The following is a 19,054-nucleotide window of genomic DNA, read 5'->3' as shown; positions in this document are numbered from 1 at the left end:
GTGAGGGAGCCCTCAGGAATCTGTCTCCTGCTCAGTAAGAATAGAGATGTGATGTGTAGGAACTACCTTGGCATTTTACTGGAAATGAATTGGTACTTCTATGCACATTTTTATGCCACACAAACTAAAAGTTCACTGTATCAAACTGAAAAGCAAGAAATTACAAAATAAGAGAAGGAAATTCATTTTTACCCAATGCTAATTTCATCACAAGATGCAATTCTGAGTGAATACAAGTCATTCAGAAAGTAGAAAGATAATGTCCTAAGTTACAGCAGAAGGGACGTGTTTAGGCTCATTCTTCAAGAGCATCTTTCTACTCAACGTAGCGCATGGCAAACAAGATTTGACCGTGAGACATACTCCTTGCATACCTTCCACTGTCAGAGAAGTCAACATGAGTCAAGAGTGCTCAGCACTTTGCAGTGCCAAACTGAGTAACCTTCACTGTCTTCTGCTCAAGCCAGTGGGAATAATGCACATGGAGTACACACAAGCACTATGATGTTAAAATCTGACAGAAGAACTGAGTAAGTTCGATAAAGAATAATGGATTTTAAATGACAATATGCAATTGAATTATTTGTATTAAGACACGTAGCAGGTAAACTGCTACTCTAATCAGTAACATATGCTCTGACAGTATTTATAGCAGAGTTTTAAACAAGCTGAAGGTCATTTATTGCTTTTAGCTTTCTAGAAGAGAAAGCATTACACTAATCTTATGAAGAGAAGATAAATCACAGAAAAGCTTCTCAGGGCCAATTACTAAGTACACATTGTGTCTTGATTTTAGTAACATCCTGCAGAGTCTAAAACAAAGTTCTGAACAACAAGATGGCCAAATGCAGAGAATGAATAGAAGTTCTTAAAGGATTAATCCTCTTCCCGTCAGACTCAGTAGGTTCACGGTTCTACCCCAGTTATGTTTTACTGAGCAGCCCCTATGCTGTACATCTGTTCAGACTGCTGCACATAATGTGTTTCTTTGAGAGATACTACAAGGAACAGGATTTCCAAAAGGACATAATCTTTATACCACCACCGCTGACCCACGTTTCAGCACATGAGTATCTCACAGACAACATTTCACAGTTTTAATTCGTTTACTGCATCCCATAACTAAACTCATCTCTCTCGTAAACCTCACAACGACCAAAACTTCCTCCTGTATGGATCTGGGGAACGGCACATCAATTTCTTTTGGCATGTGTGGCCTTCCAAGGTAGGATAAGATAACAACACTAGGATAACTTAACTATTACCACTCAAAGAAAGGTATTTAGACAAACAAATTACTCTGCATCACTGTCATAACCACTTGGAAAAGGTGCTTGCATACCAGCTACAAGAGTTGAACATTGAATGGTTTGCCTTTATCTGGTTTCTTATTTGTTCCAAATCAAACTTTTTTCTATTAATTTCTTATTGGATATGTTGTAGGGAAATGTATTGTTTTTCAAATAGAATCCTATTAGCAACAAGGAGGAAAAAAAAAACCCCAAATCCCCACAAATCAATGAAATGCCTATCTCTTACAAAGACTGTATCATCAATAACATGTCTCAGAACCCTGTTTTATTTCTTTCAACTCATCTAAATTTCTTTTTGACCCCACAATGATACTATTTTGATCAAATTACAATATAATTGCAAACGTACACATCCAATTGCAAATGATCAATTAAAATTTAATCTTCAGTCCCTTCAGTCTTACTTAAAACAATTTTTCCATTAGCAAGAATACTTCCTTATGTTTACTTTCTATAACATTACTGCAGCCTGGTTAATTGTACATCACCCTAGCAACTAAGTAGAGCCAAGATTTGATATTTCAACTTCCTGATGGTCTCTTCCTAAAGGCAAGCGCTAGTACCAGCTGGTTTTTGTTTAAGAAATAGAGAGCAGGACAGAGATAATGTATGTTCTCTTTTGGTTTTAACAGAGGAACATTAGATGTTTTTCCAAGAAAAAGAAATAGATCTCTGACATGTCAAACAGCCTCATTGTGTCCACTGTGCATTTGTTTGCAAGCAGCAGGACCACAGATCAAAGACTTTTTTTATTCCAAGTTGCCTGAAAAGCAATCATTCTGTCTGGTCCCTTTGGTTGCCAGTGGGGCAGAGTGGATAACAACGTGGGAAAACATATTAAATGGTAGAGCAAATGTGGCTAGTAATAAAGGACTGAGGAGTTGAATTAGGCATCATAACACGAGAGAGACAGGCTTCAGACTCAGCCACCTACTCTGTATGCAAGCACTTCCTGATGAAACAAAAAGAAGTAGTGAAGGACCAAAAGCCCATCCACAGTTTTTTACCATTTAAGAAGATGGATTTTACAGTCCACATACAGAATTGTACAGTAGCTATTCACCTCTTTCACAGGCTATTTTATGATGAGAAGACTATCTAGACAGAGGCATTATTTAAAACCTGTAGCTGCAACCAGACCACAACGCCCCTCAGGGCTACTCGTGTCCTCATTAGTTTCAAGCAACTTCATACACTGAGCTGGGGAATCTTAAGTTCTGTACATGTGCCTGAAGGTCACTTGGACTTAATCTTCCCTTGGAGAAAAAGCGTCTTAACGTGCTTTGCGGTCAGAAGGTGGAAGTTTCACTTAAAATTAGGTGCCAGAATTTCAGCTCTAACTTCTGAAAACTCTCAGCCAACAATTAAGACTAGAGCCTTGACACTTCATAAAAAGCCACAGAAATATAAGCACTCTTGCAATCAGTAATGTCTCCTAACCATGCTGTGTTCATAACAGATTATTCCACAGATACTCTTTTGCCCCGTTTCCTTGTTAAAGAAACACAAGTCTTGCATACAGCTAAAACCTCTTCTACACAGTTATCCTTGAAGGTCTCCAACTCCTGAGAGCAGCTCATTTTTGGGGTTTTTATTATTTATTGGCAGCAACATTTCTGAGGATGGCCAGGGAATTGTGGAACTTACCATTTTCCCAGAGTACCTGCTTGGCAAATCCATCTGCATCTCCAAAACCTTAGCAGTAGTTTACAAGAACACAATATGCATAAATGAAATCAAATGCATTAGGGATTGAAAGTAAAGGTGCATTTTGTACAAGTGGAGATGAAAAGTCCTTATTGTCTGATATGGATGGGAACGGTGGCAGAGTACAGTCACTGTAGATAGTATTCCTGTGCCATTTGGAAAAGCAGCATTGGCTAGCTGCCTGACTGTTGCTTGATGAACATTAATTAGGTATAAAGTTATCCCTAAAACCTGATCAGACCCATGCGCTGGATGAATGCACAATAGTTTAGTTTAGCACGGAAAAAGTGTGGCATCCTTCAGAACAAAAACCAAATCGCAGAGACTGAACTGCAATGTGTCTACCTCACGCCGATGCAGACACAACCTTCAACTCGCTCTGTCTAATTGGGTTCAAGTGAAAAAATTCAGCGTTGGCGCTGACAACACCTTCCCAGCAGTCTCTCTCAATTGAGACTGAAGATTGTTTACCTGCATCACTGCCCAGACTTCCTTGTCCAAAAGGGAAACGATATTGTGAAAACAGCATGCTGCAAACAGCAGGCAGTGAGGACAAGAGCAATGGCACTTTCCTGTGGATCACGAGCACTGTCAGGGACAACACAAGTGGGAGAGAGACAACTGCTCAGCAGTAGGTAACAGCTGCTGAAAACAATGAAGACTGAAAGTATTATCAGCCCTTGGTACCTGTAATGGTGTGTTTCACAAATGAATCTAACAAAATAAAAGTATTCTTTCATCTTGACGTCTAATTTTACTTCTAACAGCTTTTAACAGCTGATTTTCACAATCTCAAACTGTGAACAAATGTCAGCTGATCAAGGACCATGTATGCTATTAATATGCAGTAGGATCACTTAACACTCAAGATCACTCAATGTTCTTGATCAGTGATAGAGCATTTGAAAATAATCGGTTTGGTTCTGAAACAAAGCTCTTGTAAAGATGTGCTACCTCTTCTTAGTACTGTGCTTGCATGCCCTATTCCATTTAAAGTTGATGTAAGTCCCTGGAATTGATTTGATGATTGAATCAGAATCAATACCAATGTTTTGCGCAATGTTTTACTGCTTTTTCTACCTCATGAAACCTTTGTGCTTCCTGGGAAAAGGCTCACTGGTTAGTGATTAAGACACATTTGAAGTCTATATACACATGGGAAAGTAATAAAAGCCTGATATCTTCTCTTTAAATGAAAGCAATATTTGGAAACCTATGCTAACATGCTTGGAATAAACACCTTCTGAAACCATTATTAGCAGGAACGTTATTAACTTTCACAGTTTCAGATTAAGCAAACAGTTGTTTCTTTACCAAAAATTTTGAAGAAATATTCTCCAAGAGTTAATTTTACAGTGTGACTTCATACTATGGAGAGATTTCATATTACCTTAAAGCAGAACTGTGTTTTAACTCTTCTAAACTATCAACCCTCACCAGTTCTGCTCAGCAAACTTCAAAATACGTGTGCACATTTTACTCTGCCCATGTATAACATTTTCATTTTAGGTCATATATGACATTGATTTTCTGGTAAATTTAGAAGTAGAATAACATCAGATCTGTAACAGAAATTCCGCTACAATCATGCATACTATGGAGAAAGAACTGCCATGGCACAATGCTCAAGCATGTCAATTTTTGTTTCACTTACAGCAGCTTTTCCTACAAGAGTTTAAGCTCGTAGAATCATAAAATGGTATGGGTTGGAAGGAACCTTCAAGATCATCTAGTTCAATCCCCCTGCAATGAGCAGGGACATCTTCCACTAGATTAAGTTGCTCAAAGTCCCGTCCAACCTGGCCGTGAATGTTCCCAGGGAGGGAGCACCTATCACCTCTCTGGGCAACCGGTTCCAGTGTTTCACCAACCTCACTCTAAAAAATGTCTTCCTTATATCTAGTCTAAATCTACCTTCTTTCAGTTTAAAAGTTACTCATGACTGTAACATTTCTTTCCTGCTTCTACAGGTTTTCTCACACTAAAAATTTATCTTACTAAGACAATATGCATATTTTAATTCAAAATATCAAGGAAATCTGAGTGGAAAACATAAAGTGAAAACCCCAAAAGATGTCCTTGTAAAATTGCAAAGTGCAAGTGCAAAAAGGGTGTTCAGAGAGAAGAGTGAAGAAACGTTGCTGGTTTTCCTGTTTTGGTTTTTAATGTACACTCTACAGGTCTCAAAGTTTATATTCAAAAAATCCCAACCTTTGATGTACCAACTATTGATGGTTGGTTCCACCTTTTCAATGCAAGTATACTCAACTTACTTAAAGCTGTTACACAATTTGCTACTTACTTAAGTTGTTTTCTCAATGTATTATAGCTCTAATCTTCTAGTAATCACTCAACACTTTTTCATGGTGAGATTCACCAACGTACTCATCCTGCTCACGAAAATGTTTTTTCCTCAAAGTTGCATTCCTTAACAATAAACAAGCATAATAATGCAAAATGAAATGGTTCCTGCACATACAATATGCATTGTTAGAATTTTGGGAGCTACTAACAGCTTATCAATAAAGACTGATAGTTTTTCTGTTATTATATTCTCTTTTTCTAGAATACAATTTCTTCCTTCATGCAAGTGCAGCAGTAGGTGGGGCAGATGGCAAATTATTAGTTAGAGTTCATTTACTCATCTTAAGTAATAAAAGAAAAAAAATTAGCTTGATGCTTTTCCTAGCACCTATCAAATCAGGAAGACCTATACTTAGCTGAGCTACATCAAGTATAAAAGAAGGAAAAGGAAGAAGAAAATTGGGCCAGATAACATTTATTGCTGTCAGTTGTTCTAGTGTTTGAAAAATTCATAAATATTTTGATGAAAACAATTATGAGATTAAACAACAATGAGGCTATTGTGGGTTATTTTGAAAACATATTTATACAGCATCCACAGTATCTACAACTGAAGGACTTTTTTACTTATTGATGAAGTACAGGAAAAATGTATTTATCCAAACACAAAAATTTCTAAATACTTATTTCAATAAAGCATATAAAAGAAGGGGCCAAGCAAAAGGACTAACTTGAAGGTATATTTCTAATTAGCATTTTTCTAAAAGAAATAGAGCAAAAAACCATTCCAGTAGATCCTGTGGAAGACAGAAAAGATATGTACCCTTTTGACAGGGGAGAGAACAGGGGACAGAAGGAGGGCGCAATGTATGCCATGTATACCTAATACACAATTTAATTATCAACTGATTGCATTATAATTTGACTTTATTACTTCAACTCCAGCAGTGCCTAGAAGCTTCAAACCAGGCATACATTATATCCCATAAAAATAGCACAGTACAACACAGATTCCTTCTCAGGAACTGTCACTTGGAGTAGTCTGAGAGATGAGGTACAACTTCTAGTTTGTCTGGGCCACTTCTAAGACATCCTAGACTTCTGTACTGAACTGGCATGTGGGAAAGAAAATATCCTCTCTAATGGAGAAATGAGGCATGGAAAACTTAAAAGCCTCAAGCCAAGTCATATGTGAAGCCAAGAAATGAGCCCAGATATTCTGAGCTCCACCACAGTGCCTCACCACAAGCCTAATGCCTCTACTGTGCACCAGATTACAGTAGATCTTTGTGGTGCTGCTGGAGCTGTAGTCAGAGGTGAAGGACACGGCATAAAATGAACATGAGCTATATGCACTGAGCACAGACAGCTCTTGGACAAGTTAGCAAAAAGTTCACACCACCAAAGCAGAGAATATTCCTCTAAGAAGTGCCAAACTTATATGAGCAGGGTAAAGACTGCAGCAAACTGAATTGCCAAAGATAAATTAGACACTCCAGCCAAAAGAAAACAGAGCTGTCAACAACAACAGATGGGAAGAGGAGGGAAGGAGAACAGGAACACAGCAAGGAGACATGAACCATAAGGAAAAAAGCATTCTAGTTTGTGGGAGGGCCTAGGTAGCCAGTTAATTACTCATTAAGGTTAGTACCTATTTATTATGATTCTAAATACTTAAGCAAAGCCACCTCAGTAGTGCTCAGGTGCAGTTACATAAGACAAATGACATGCAGGACACCTATGATGTTTACTGACAGCTGAACCTTCCATGTTATTGACAAAATAATAGAGTATATTACTTGGTATAAAATTTTATATAGGAAAAGAAACTTTCACATGGAAGATCATTTAAATAGACATCCGATTGTTTTACTTTAGAGTAGAAAAGGAAGCTTCAAAATTTATCAGCACATTCTCCCCTGGGGCTAGCACTAGCTTGTGTGATACACCCAGCCAACAGAATGACATCTTTAGTTTCAGCAGAATTTAGGCCTTCATAACAGAAATATTTGTCAAAAAAAAAAAAAAAAAAAAAAAAAAAGCCCAGCATATTAGTTGGCATACCTCTTGTGGTAGTCTATTAAAATAGCTTTAAGCATGAACTGTTTCTTCCATCTAAATAAGCTGCAGATACCTGAGTGGCCAATTTTTGAAACTTGCCTGAATTCTGCACCTATGGAAGTGTGATGGGCTAAGCCTGGGGGAGAAGGAAGAGTCCCTCCCCAAGAGCTTCAGCTGGCCACAGAGGAAGGAGCACTTTTTTGCCATTTCAAGCAGAATAAAGAAAACTGATCAAGGTGAATAAGGCTGAAACATATTTATTCCATAGATAGGTTTGATCACATTTTGGTGCAATTCTATTCAAGCCAGCTAAGCTTTAAAGTTGGTGTGTACATGTGTGTGTATACACATATGTATATATAGTTTCTCAGGTTTTTCAGCTAGCAACCAAGGAATATTGTGTGAATATTTTAGAAAGGTTTCTAGACACCAAATTCCGCCCTTGCTACTGCCAATCACTGCATCTGCATATCAGGTAAAAAAATAAAGAGATAGAAAGATACGAAAAGTTTAGACTTTAAAATTGTCTTGATCATTTTTTCCTACCAACTAGCATGATGTCAAAATACCATTACCACAGTAAAGTGAACGAATGCAGTCAGCTAGGCTTTTTCTGATTACTGACAGATCAGCTGCAGATTCAGAATAAACCTGATCAAATGTTTATATATTCATAACTTTAAAAATGTAACTCAGCTATTTCTGCATAGAAAGTAATTCCAAACAATTCTTCTTTCCCCAATTCCTCTCCCATGTCCCAGCCTGTACAAGACGACTTTCCAGCAGAATGCAGATGCACAGTTTTAACCTCTGAATTCAAGAAGCCTTTTGCAGATGTTGAACTTTACGTGTGTAAGTAACCCCATGACAATCAACGCATGTTCTGGAAGAGCGCTACATGTGTGTCCCAAAAGAGCCCACTGAAAACATTCACCTACCAAAGCAATTGTCCTCTGAAATTAAAAAGGTTCATTTGAAGCATTATGCTCTAATAGCCTACCAATTATGCCTCCTTTTAAAATATCAGTGGCTAGTTTCTTAATGCAATTTCATAATTTAGGGAGAGAGAACATGTGTATCAGTTTCTTGGACAATACATGTAGTTGGTTGACTAAACTGAGGATTACAAATTTTTGACATTTATTTTGCCTCAAGAATCCCTCCTGATGCCACATAATCTTGAATGTGCCCTAACCCCCAAAGAAAACATGATTCATAATCACGGCTAACATTATTACCTTTTTTTTTTTTTTAATCATGCTGCAGAACCTTATTTCGATTCATTCTCAGTATCACAACAATAGAATTTGCAGGAAGGGAAACCATGGTAACCAACTAAACGTGCTACAGCAGATATCTGCTCAAAAGAACATGCAGTACCATCACACTTCAACGCCTACGAGTAGTACAATCTCTACCCATTTCCCCTTTATCCTCATCCTAATTATTAAACAAGCTCTCAACCACAAAAGGCAACATTGCAAACCATGTCTTATTGTTACTGTCATTTGCTATAGGTCCTAGCATTAAGCACTGTACTACGCTTTCGCCAAATTTAAAAACAGATCTCCTTCTTTAAAAACAGAATACCTCCAGGAGTTAATTAGGAATTTTCAGTTCTTTTCATCCATTTGGAACATCTAATTAACATCACAATTTATTTTATAAATTTTTATTCTCACAGAGACTTGCTGATACGTATGGACAAACATATATACCTACAGTAATTTTATCTTGTAAGTAACTTTTTTTTAAATCTCAGGGTTGCAAAAAATTTTCAGTGGCATTCTCTGATTAATTAGTAAACATTGCTGAATTCTGCTGTGCTCTTTTTTTTTAATAACTATGAGAAACCACATCCATGATTAAGTGCGAGAATTAAATATAGTAGGGTGCTGATCTGCTGCTCTCATTTGTGCTTATGCTTCATTCTGTTTTACCCAGTGTCTGAACTGATACAATTTCACAGGCCTTCTTATTCTCTGAAGATCAATTTTATTTGAAGGACAGCTCCAAATAATTATCCAAACTCACACAGTTAAAACAATTTTAAAATTATCATTTTCTCTTTCCCTAAGAACATACTTCTACCTCTGTTAACAGTTCTGAGAAATTTGGTTTTAGATTTTAAAGGTAGTCTCTCTTAAAAAAAAGTCATGATGCAAATTAATTGCACAATAATGGACAAAAGTAGACAAAAATAGCTCATTAGAAGATGATAAAAATGCACTTATATAAGTGGAAAGCAGATTTTACAGTAACTCACTAGCAACCTTAATAACTGAAAAGTTTTTTTTGGTAAGAATCACTTTTTCTACGTTATTAAAGAAGAAGAATTATTCAAAATCTTCTCTTTGAACTCAGTTAACTATTCCACAGCATTGCACTAAGAATATTTGACTATGTCGGTTAAGCCTGCAAAAGCTATTATTTGTCCTGTCCTATATTTGGCCATTTATCAGTGCTAGGCTATGTCTGTAGGTATTGTGGCTCAGGAACAAGATCTTTAGATCTGTTAGTTCTATAATAGCATCAGAGACTCCACGGTGGTCAAAATTTCATTTAGAAAGGCTTAGAGAACAAAGAAAGAAAACTCCATGGCCCATTTCATCTTGAACAGGATGTGCAGTCCTGGTCCCCTCAACTCCAAAAGACCATCACAGAATAAGAGAAAGGCACAGACAAAGATGACAGAGATGATGAGGAGTATGGAACAGCTTCACTATAAAACCTTAATGTATAGTCTAGGACTCATCAACATGTAAAGAGAACAATAAAGGCAATGTGAGTGGCATGGAAAAGGTAAACGGACATCAGTTGTTCACCATTTCTCATAATACAAAAACTAGGGAGCATCCAAAAAAATTGCCAGAGGGAAATCTTTAAAAAAGGGATGTTATTTCCCATAAAACCTAGTTATGGCATGGAACTCATGCTACAGTTGCAGACAGCAGTCTCCGAGGGTTCAAAAATATGCTTGTAAAACAACTAGACAAAAATCAAAAATCTCTCTATCAAAAGCCTGAAAAAATAACAGCAATAACAATTCTGCTCAGAATTCTCTGAACAGCAAGTTTTCAGAGGCTGGGAGAGCACACCAGAAAACTACTATGTGTTCATCTTGTTCTTACACTTTTCCATCAATGTCTGCTATTAATAGCTATGGAAGAGTGGATACTGGACTGGACTATGAACTGGTCCTTTGATCTGACCCAGCGTGTTCTCAGAGGACGTGCTAATACAGGAACAGAGATATGTAACTGGGGTGAAACTCTTTGCAACCAATTACCCAGATCTCTCCCTAGATCTGCCATTTTACGATGACTTAAGGCATCCCTTAGGGTAACTTAAAAAGAAGTGAGATGCAGAAGAGCTATGTTAGGAGTAGAACGGTCCACAAAAGAACCTTCATGCACCAACTGCATTTGCATTCTGTGCATTTTGGCTGTAGCTGAAGGCTCTAGCTTAGTGTGATTGTCCAATCTGTTTCAGATTTCACAAAAACATGTTTTTATAACTGTGAATTCTGTCTGCCTACAAAGGAGTTATGATTTGTGATGGTAACAGTTTATTCTTTATCTTCTATAAAGATAAGTTGTTTAACAAGTGGAAATCTTCAGTGTAGAGCAAAGACAATCTGAGCAGCTCTAGAAGATGCCCACTACAAGTACAGTCTAGAAGGGAATGAACAATGAGGCTAGAGACAGAACAAAAGAGAATATAATTTTTTTTCCCCTATAATATAGCCCTCTGTGAGGTGATCTTCTTTAATAATTCCAGAAGAAGATAAATATTCACTTTACAAAGTTGAGCTAGGGTTCATTAATCTCTATCAGATTTGTGGCATTAAGGATGATGTATTCACAAATACAATGTCTGGGGAGTCATAATAAAGATTCTGAGTTCTACCTTTATGTCTCACTAGTTCTGTAGGCAATGGGGGATTTTTTAGCATTTTTTCTAATTTCTAATTTAGCTATGTTAGAAACTACCAACGCAGCTGATACCTGATGTTGAAGTTCATTACATAAACTGTAATATAAAATAAATAAATCAAACAACAAACACCAGGATATCTTATTTTCTGAATTCTGAGGACGCAGAGGATGCAAGCACCTTAGCTTAATTTAGTAGCACCAAACCAAAATGTAAGACAGAACAGAACTACAATTGGAACTAAATTCAAAACAACTTCACCAACAGCTGGTATGAACATACCATCAAGATTTTAGACATCAGTTACAGTAGCTGGTGGAATCAAATGTAGCATTCAAATTGTTCCATGATGACTTGAGGAGTTGGCTGGTTTGGGTCCTCAGGACAAAGCACATAAAGCTTGTTTTTTCCACTGCAGAAATGAAGACTGGAAATATTTCATTACAGAGACATCATACCTTGCCACAGAAAGGGTTATGATCCTGTTTCACTAAACTGCTCTTCACGACTGGATGCACTGGGTTTTTCAGGATCCCCAGACATGCTGACACAAATGCAGGAAGAAGACATCTGCCAGAGCTGGGCATGCTGAGCTATCTGTATTACCGAACTGCCTGCCCCTTGGCAGAAGAACCGGTAACTACAAGCCAGGAAACAATCCTGTCTCAGTCTCAACAGCAGCAGATCCTACCCAATGTTTCTACAAGACTTTTAGGTCTTGACGAACTGGGATTTTACGATGCAACTGCACTTCATAGGTAGCTTCCAATTTGTCCTAATCACATTGACAGACTGTCAAAGACAGACAACAAACACACAGTGAGAGATAGATTGAGTAGATACGTAAAAGTAAAGAGGGAACCAAGTATTTATGCCAAGAGTTAATGGGTTCCCTCAAGGATCTCAATTTTACTCAGCATTTTCCATTAATTTTCCAAAGCATGCCTGAAAAACAATCAGAAAACATGGATATTCTGTTTTATGTTTTGTCACTATGTTATTTACTGCAGGATTAGAGCGCCTCCTCAGCATTGCTGGACTAACTGTAAAATGTGAAACCTGTTCTGTGTCTGTTTCTTTATACACAACTAACAGCTGACCAAGTTTTCTTTCCTCCCACATCTTCTGAAGGGGAAAACAAAGGTAAAGAAGGAAAAGCAAAAATCATACAGAATTGATCTTAAAATTAACATGTCTGCTTGAATCCCACAGTGGTATGTAAATCAAGCATGAAAAGATCAAACTGATTCACACATCTAAAAAAGAAAGGATAACATTGAAGACCCTGAAGTCAATCAAAGTCTTCCATCGAACCTGGAAAGGTTTTTGCCCATCCATACCACCCTACTAACAAGCTCCTTTTCTGGCCATGCAGATGAAATTCTGAAATTCCTACTGAGATTATCTAAACTGCAGACGGCGCTACCTTTGCCATCTGGCAGTGTAGTGACCAAACACAAGTGATGGTCTCAAAAAATTCTATAAATTACAGCTAAAATTACAGAAACTCATCATGGCAGTCAGAGCAAACTTCTCACAAACAGGATGAACCAGCAGACCACAGAAATTACCTAGTCTGTAAGAGATGCTACAACATCAGCAACTCAGTCAGTGGGAATGCTGGCTAATGGGTATATTCTGCATATATAATTCCAGGGAGAGAAAAAAATGGAAAACAAGCAAAACTCTGCCTCCAGCCAATAGAAACGCAGACTCCTAGTGGAGAGGAAAAAAAAAGAGATCCTAGTGGTAAAATTCCCATGTGGAAGATACAGTGCTGCAGTTCACAGAGAACTTTCACCTAAGGTATGAGAGCAAAGGTCCTCATCCGTATACTTTAAAGGCCAACAGCAGGACAACAGAGCGTTACTTGCTGTGGGATGGAAAGCAGCCACCTAGACCACTGTCCTTAATATACAAATCATTCAGCTAGCACTTAAACATAATGAAATGGCTGCAACATGCTGCCGTTTCAGATTCTAAGGTGTTTTGCCAAATGCTGAATTTTCTCAAAATAAATCAATGGTAACAGCTTTGCTACCATTTGAAACTATTTCCAAAACTGATCACCAACAGCTATCCATTCTCTTTTCTACTGGATATAAAACCAGATTTTACGGCTTTCAGAGAGGTCTTCCAGTTTGAAACAGATACCATCAAACCTAGAAAAGACCCATCTTTTTACTTGCTGGACGGGAGGAGCATTTGTAACACAAGCCACACAAATACATTCCATAAGATGCTCAGCAGCTTCAACTTTCAGAGTCTATAGGCCCAGTGCCTTCTGCACCACTGAAGCAATGGCCAGGAGTTCTGTCTTCAAGCCATGTGTTATGACAACTGTTTTCTTATTAGGTTTAAATGAATATTGCAAAAGCAAAAGTAGATGAAATGGAGTATCAGACGCTAATAAGCAGCAGCAATTTATTTACACTGTTAATGCAGACCAGTGTAATGCTTCTATTTGGAACCGTATTACTACAGAAGCAAGTATCTCAGTAAAATATACTTTCCCCCCACCCCCAAAAGAAGAAAACTAATTCATCACCCCCTATTATTTTGACATATTCTTATTTTAATTGCAAACTTATTTTACCCGTATAAAACTTTCAGTAACTGCATCTTCTCCTTCAATGTTTTTCTGTCCCACTTAGATATAAAACATTGCTAATAATCACCATCTTCCATCTGAGTACTTAGGTGTACAGCCCAGGCCAAAATAACCGCTATCACATTAAAAGTAATGAAACTATTTAAAACTTACAACTATATAAGCTATTTTATTTTTGGTTTTTTATGTATATCTGATCCACTTGCCAGAATTTTGCAGAGCGAGGAAACAGATCTGCAAACACTGTTAGCTAACAGGTGTTCAGACAAAAAACCGCTCTTGATTTATTGGCCATCCCACAGAGGGACAAGAAAGAACTAACTGCTCTTCAGCAACAGCTAGCTAGTAAGTAACCCACACAGTAGACTAGTCAAGTGAACTCCTAAGATGCCTTTTATTTCTTGATCACCTGCTCTCCCAACATCTACATGGGTTCACATTTGTAACGTAGTGGGAGAAGGGCAAAATGTAGTGGCACCAGCAAAACTACAGGGGCTATTATCCTGATGGTGCAAACAGTCAGGAATGTTAGCACTTCAGAAAGGGCTAGGGGAGGTTAAAAAAGTACCCATATTTTTTTTTTTAATTAAAACAATGCCAAAGAAATTTAAGCACTAAGCTCAACAAAACAGTACAATCTTTGAATATTTTATAAATTTTATAATGAAATATTACCAACCTTAATGCCAAAGTGTAGGTTCCAGGTTGCCGTTGGCTTTCACGAATGAGATAGCTACCCTCTGCAACACTTAATAATTGGTCAGCTTCCTCCCTTGAGATCATCCCATGGAATCTAAGGGACAAAGAGTTTTTGAAACACATATCTTTTCACTTTTAAATCACCTTTTCCTCTTCTTTTAAAAACCACCAACCATTATAAATTAAAAAGAAACAAAAATAAAAATGACTGATTTGCAGGAATCTACATCTTAAATTAATCTCCCTTTCTGCCTTGCATTTGAAGTCACTTTAATTGGTTTAGAAAGGATACTATGAAACAATATCTATGAAACAAGTATACCGCTTTTAAAATCTGCATCTTTCAATTTAATACATATAAATAAATCCATTTTCTCCTGCTGGCTTCACATGTTTTGTGCCAGTGGCATGCAATCCAAAATTCTGCAGCATTCAGGAATATTATGACAACTAGCCAAAATTTTAGGGATTGCACATAATCTCAGTAATTACTCATGTAATAACCTAGCAACATTACACATCTTTTACAAAATAAACACAAGTAAGATCTGCTTTGTTTCCCCACCCTAAACCTAACCATCTTTACCTTAGTAATCTGAAATAGAAGACACATATATACTGTACACTTATATTGCATTTGTGATCCAAATCTTTTTTTCCCTGCATACAAACACCTTTTGCAAAAGCCAGCTGGAGGGGGAGGTACACAAAGGCAACCCTCTGAAAGTACGGAAATGTATGTTTTTCTCACATAAGGTAGCACTCAAAGATATCCATATCCATCAGAAAATTCAGTTGTAATTTTAGGCAGACGAAAGTGATGGTACCGAAGTAATAATCTGATGGTGAGCAAGACACACTGCTGTAAATCAGACAGAAGAAACAAAGGGCCCAGAGCAAACACTTGCAACATTTTCTGTAATTATTATCAACCAACATGTCCAGATACACCACTTTCAGAGATGTACTTTACTTACTCTCTTCCATAGTATTTGGGTCTGTTCTCTACCTAGAAAAAACAACAGAAATTATAATGTTTCACAACAAGTGAACCCATACAGTAAGAATACTGTCCATAATACAGTATTAAAAATAGAAAGGGATATAATGTAAAAGTACAGACAAAAATAGGATTTTCTCTGTGGGTGGAATACAGAGAAACCAAAGGAAGACCTTTGGGAAACACTGCACTTCTGAATGGCTTAAAAGAGAGTGAAAAGGAATGAGCTGCTTGGATCACGTCATTCTCAGGGCTCTGCTAATACAAACCGATGGCATTAAGTATTAATTGTACAAACTGCCAGAAGAATAATGAGTGTAAGTGTACTATATTGTTAAGTGCACTAATGCAGTGAAACATCTATAAAACCCTAAAATTTACAAGTTATCTTCCATCGTAGAGCTGTTGGTGCCACTGCTGTGAGAAATTAAGCCACCACCATATCCTCTCAGAGTGAGGGCAAGTGGTAGCTTAAACAATCAAGTGCCTAAGCCTTGCACTTTTTGACTTCACTAAGCTGTGTGATTTCTAGGATCACCTAAAAGACCTCAACAACAGGTATGCATGTGTTATGCTGTGTAACACCAGCCCATCTGTTCTCCAGAGACTACACAGAGTAAATGCACACAACATGCAAGGGTGTCAGAACACAATTTGCCTGCTAAATATTTCAGATAAAGTAACTCATCTGCAATTGTCCAGGAAGTTTAGAGAAGTGAGGAACTGCAGACCTCCCAGAAATCTGCTCAATAATCTAAATGACCAGATTGTCCCTCCTTGCTAAATTCAAAAGAGGAAACCCTTGGGGTAGTAAAATTAAACAATTTTACAACCTGAACTACAAGAGTATAAAATGATCCAGCTATAATAAAACACAAAATATTCACGGTAAACTGTTGCTTTAGTTTCTTTTTTCTATCTTTTCAGAAAGAAGCCTTTTAAAATTAGCACTTTTCTCCAGTTATCTCAGTGGAGTACAAATAAAGATTTCAGATGTCCAAAACAACAAAAAATACATCCTGGTGTATAGTCTAACAACTTCTATTCTACATTCCTAGCAAATAAAAAGCTATTGAGATGGTTTATCACTTTTGAAAAATTATTCCATCACTGGAAAGATTTATAATGTTCTAAAATATTTCCTTTTCCTACATAACACAAACAAGAGTTGACTGGTGTGACAATTGTTTTCAAAGGGCCTGAAGAGACCAGATCATTCAAAAAAAAAAAAAAAAAAAAAAAAAAAAAACCTATTTTTTTCAATAGGAAGACAGCACACAAATGCAGAAAAAGTAAAAAAAATTTTTTGTTGTTATTATAGAAACTTGCAACAATTCCTAACTCAAACCCTCAAGATAAGACACTAGTCTCAGGTAGTTGTTTAAAAAAAGAATCCTGTCATGAATAAGATTTTGTTGTCTGTCTATTGACATTTTATAGTTATCTCAAGTGAATGCAGTGAATTTAGATGACAGAACTGGAAAATTTATATAGGCAAAAGCATTCCATTTCAGTAATGGATTAGTAATGTGACAGGGCATCTTCAGAGTACTTGGAAATCCTAAAACAAATTATAATATTATGTGTGCAAACATTTGGAAATGTGAACTGGCAGATGACTGGAGCAAAGCATCAGAGAAAAGCTTCCAGGCAATTGTAGCTGGGTTTGCAGCTCATCTCAGTAGATGAAAATAACCACTTCTGCTAACATTGAGTCTCTACTGATCAGTTTTACCAGCTCACAAAAACTTCAGTATAAATGCTGATGTGTAACACTGCTTGCTTGTGTAAGACTCAGTCCAACTGGACCCCCAGCTCACTGAGTTTTATTGCCTACTTTTTGGAGTTTTGGTGGGCTTTTTTCATAAGTTTTTAAATTTATTACAATAATAGTTTTTTATGACATCTAGACTGGACGCATACATTTAGACTCTAAGGTAACTCCATCAGCAGGGGCCTTCTAATTCGCTTAGAATTAGTTGGGCTACATACACACTTAATGCAGTCCATGTGAACTTACTAAAACACACAGATTTCCCGTAGCCAAATTTACCACGTAAGACAGTAAACCCTGTTCTCTGGCTTTCGATAATGCTTCCTACAAGTATCATTACACCAGCTTTACTCATAGCAAAATACCAAAGCATTTGTTCTTAGTTCAGGTATCCTTAGCTGCACCAGAACTAGAAGCAACGTGCAGCTTTCTTAGTCTTTTGTGTCTGCTTGGACTTCACAGAGTTCCTCTCAGATTGTAGTTCTACAAGTTACAATTGCAGGCACCCACATACCCTCCAGTTGCACTTGAGCACTGAAAGCCAAAACAGTTCAGTTCAGAAGCTTCATTAGCCTAACTTTCACACTCAGTCAGCCTTAAGGAGACAAAACCAAAACATCCATCTGGACTGGAACTAAAACCACCTAAGGAAGGAAATACATTTTTAAATAAAACCAAAGCAACAGCAAGAAATCGGCCATTTTAACTAAAGCTGTTAGCTGAAAATACAGTGCAATTATCATCTGCAGAAGTTTTTTCTGATTTGGCAGTATTTTTGGATCAAAGTATTGTTAAGCATGAGTAAAGGTAGCCTTAGCTACTTCATTTTCTCTGTATCCAGTGAAGATCATCTGAATGCTAAGTTTTTGACTCCTCGGGACTTTTTATTTATAGGAAAAATTTCCTATTGCTGTTTTCTTAGCCTATGTTTGGCACGGTTTTAAAAATTGCTTCTAACTTATAAAAAAAAAAGGAAAAAAAATAACTGTGAGATACTTGTTTTCAGTGTGCTTATTTGTATAGCACTGATGCAGTGGCCACAGGAAAGATTCAGGTCTTACTAGGATACCTGCAAGAAGCACAAAGGTCAATGAGATATGCACCATTGTTTCATTTCTGATTTTTTCAAACTGAGGTGTGAAGCCAATGGAACCAAGTATATAGGCAGATAGATGGGGCAGACTTGGCAAGTGCCTTACGGTAGCCATTTCTTCTGAAAAGAGCTTACTTACCATGAAAGTTAGGAAGTCATTCTGTTTGAACATCATATAGAGAAAGACATACTTTGAGAACAGGTCTAACAAGGATGTGCATTACATATGCCCATCTATGCCATGTTTCTTGACTACTCACAGAGGTCATTTTCACAAGACTACACAGATGCTGTTTAACAGGCTTGTTAACTACTAGCACTGAATTAGGAAGAAGCCTCATAATAGGATGGAAAAGGCCTGTGATTTTAATTATTGCTCCATCATTTGTCTGTTTGATATTTTTTCATACATAGTTATTTAAAATTTATCATAGAGTGCCTTCATATAGCAGTCGAGGATGCCCTAAATATGCCTGTACATGCACACATGTGTATATAAAAGATTATATGCATAACAAATACAAATTCCATGGATGTAATAAAATATTAATTGGAC

The sequence above is a fragment of the Athene cunicularia genome (assembly GCF_003259725.1).
Source record: "Athene cunicularia isolate RWA chromosome 7 unlocalized genomic scaffold, athCun1 chr7_part1, whole genome shotgun sequence".
NCBI lineage: Eukaryota > Metazoa > Chordata > Aves > Strigiformes > Strigidae > Athene > Athene cunicularia.
The sequence above is the reverse complement of the archived record's forward strand: the minus strand, read 5'-3'. Positions refer to the sequence as shown.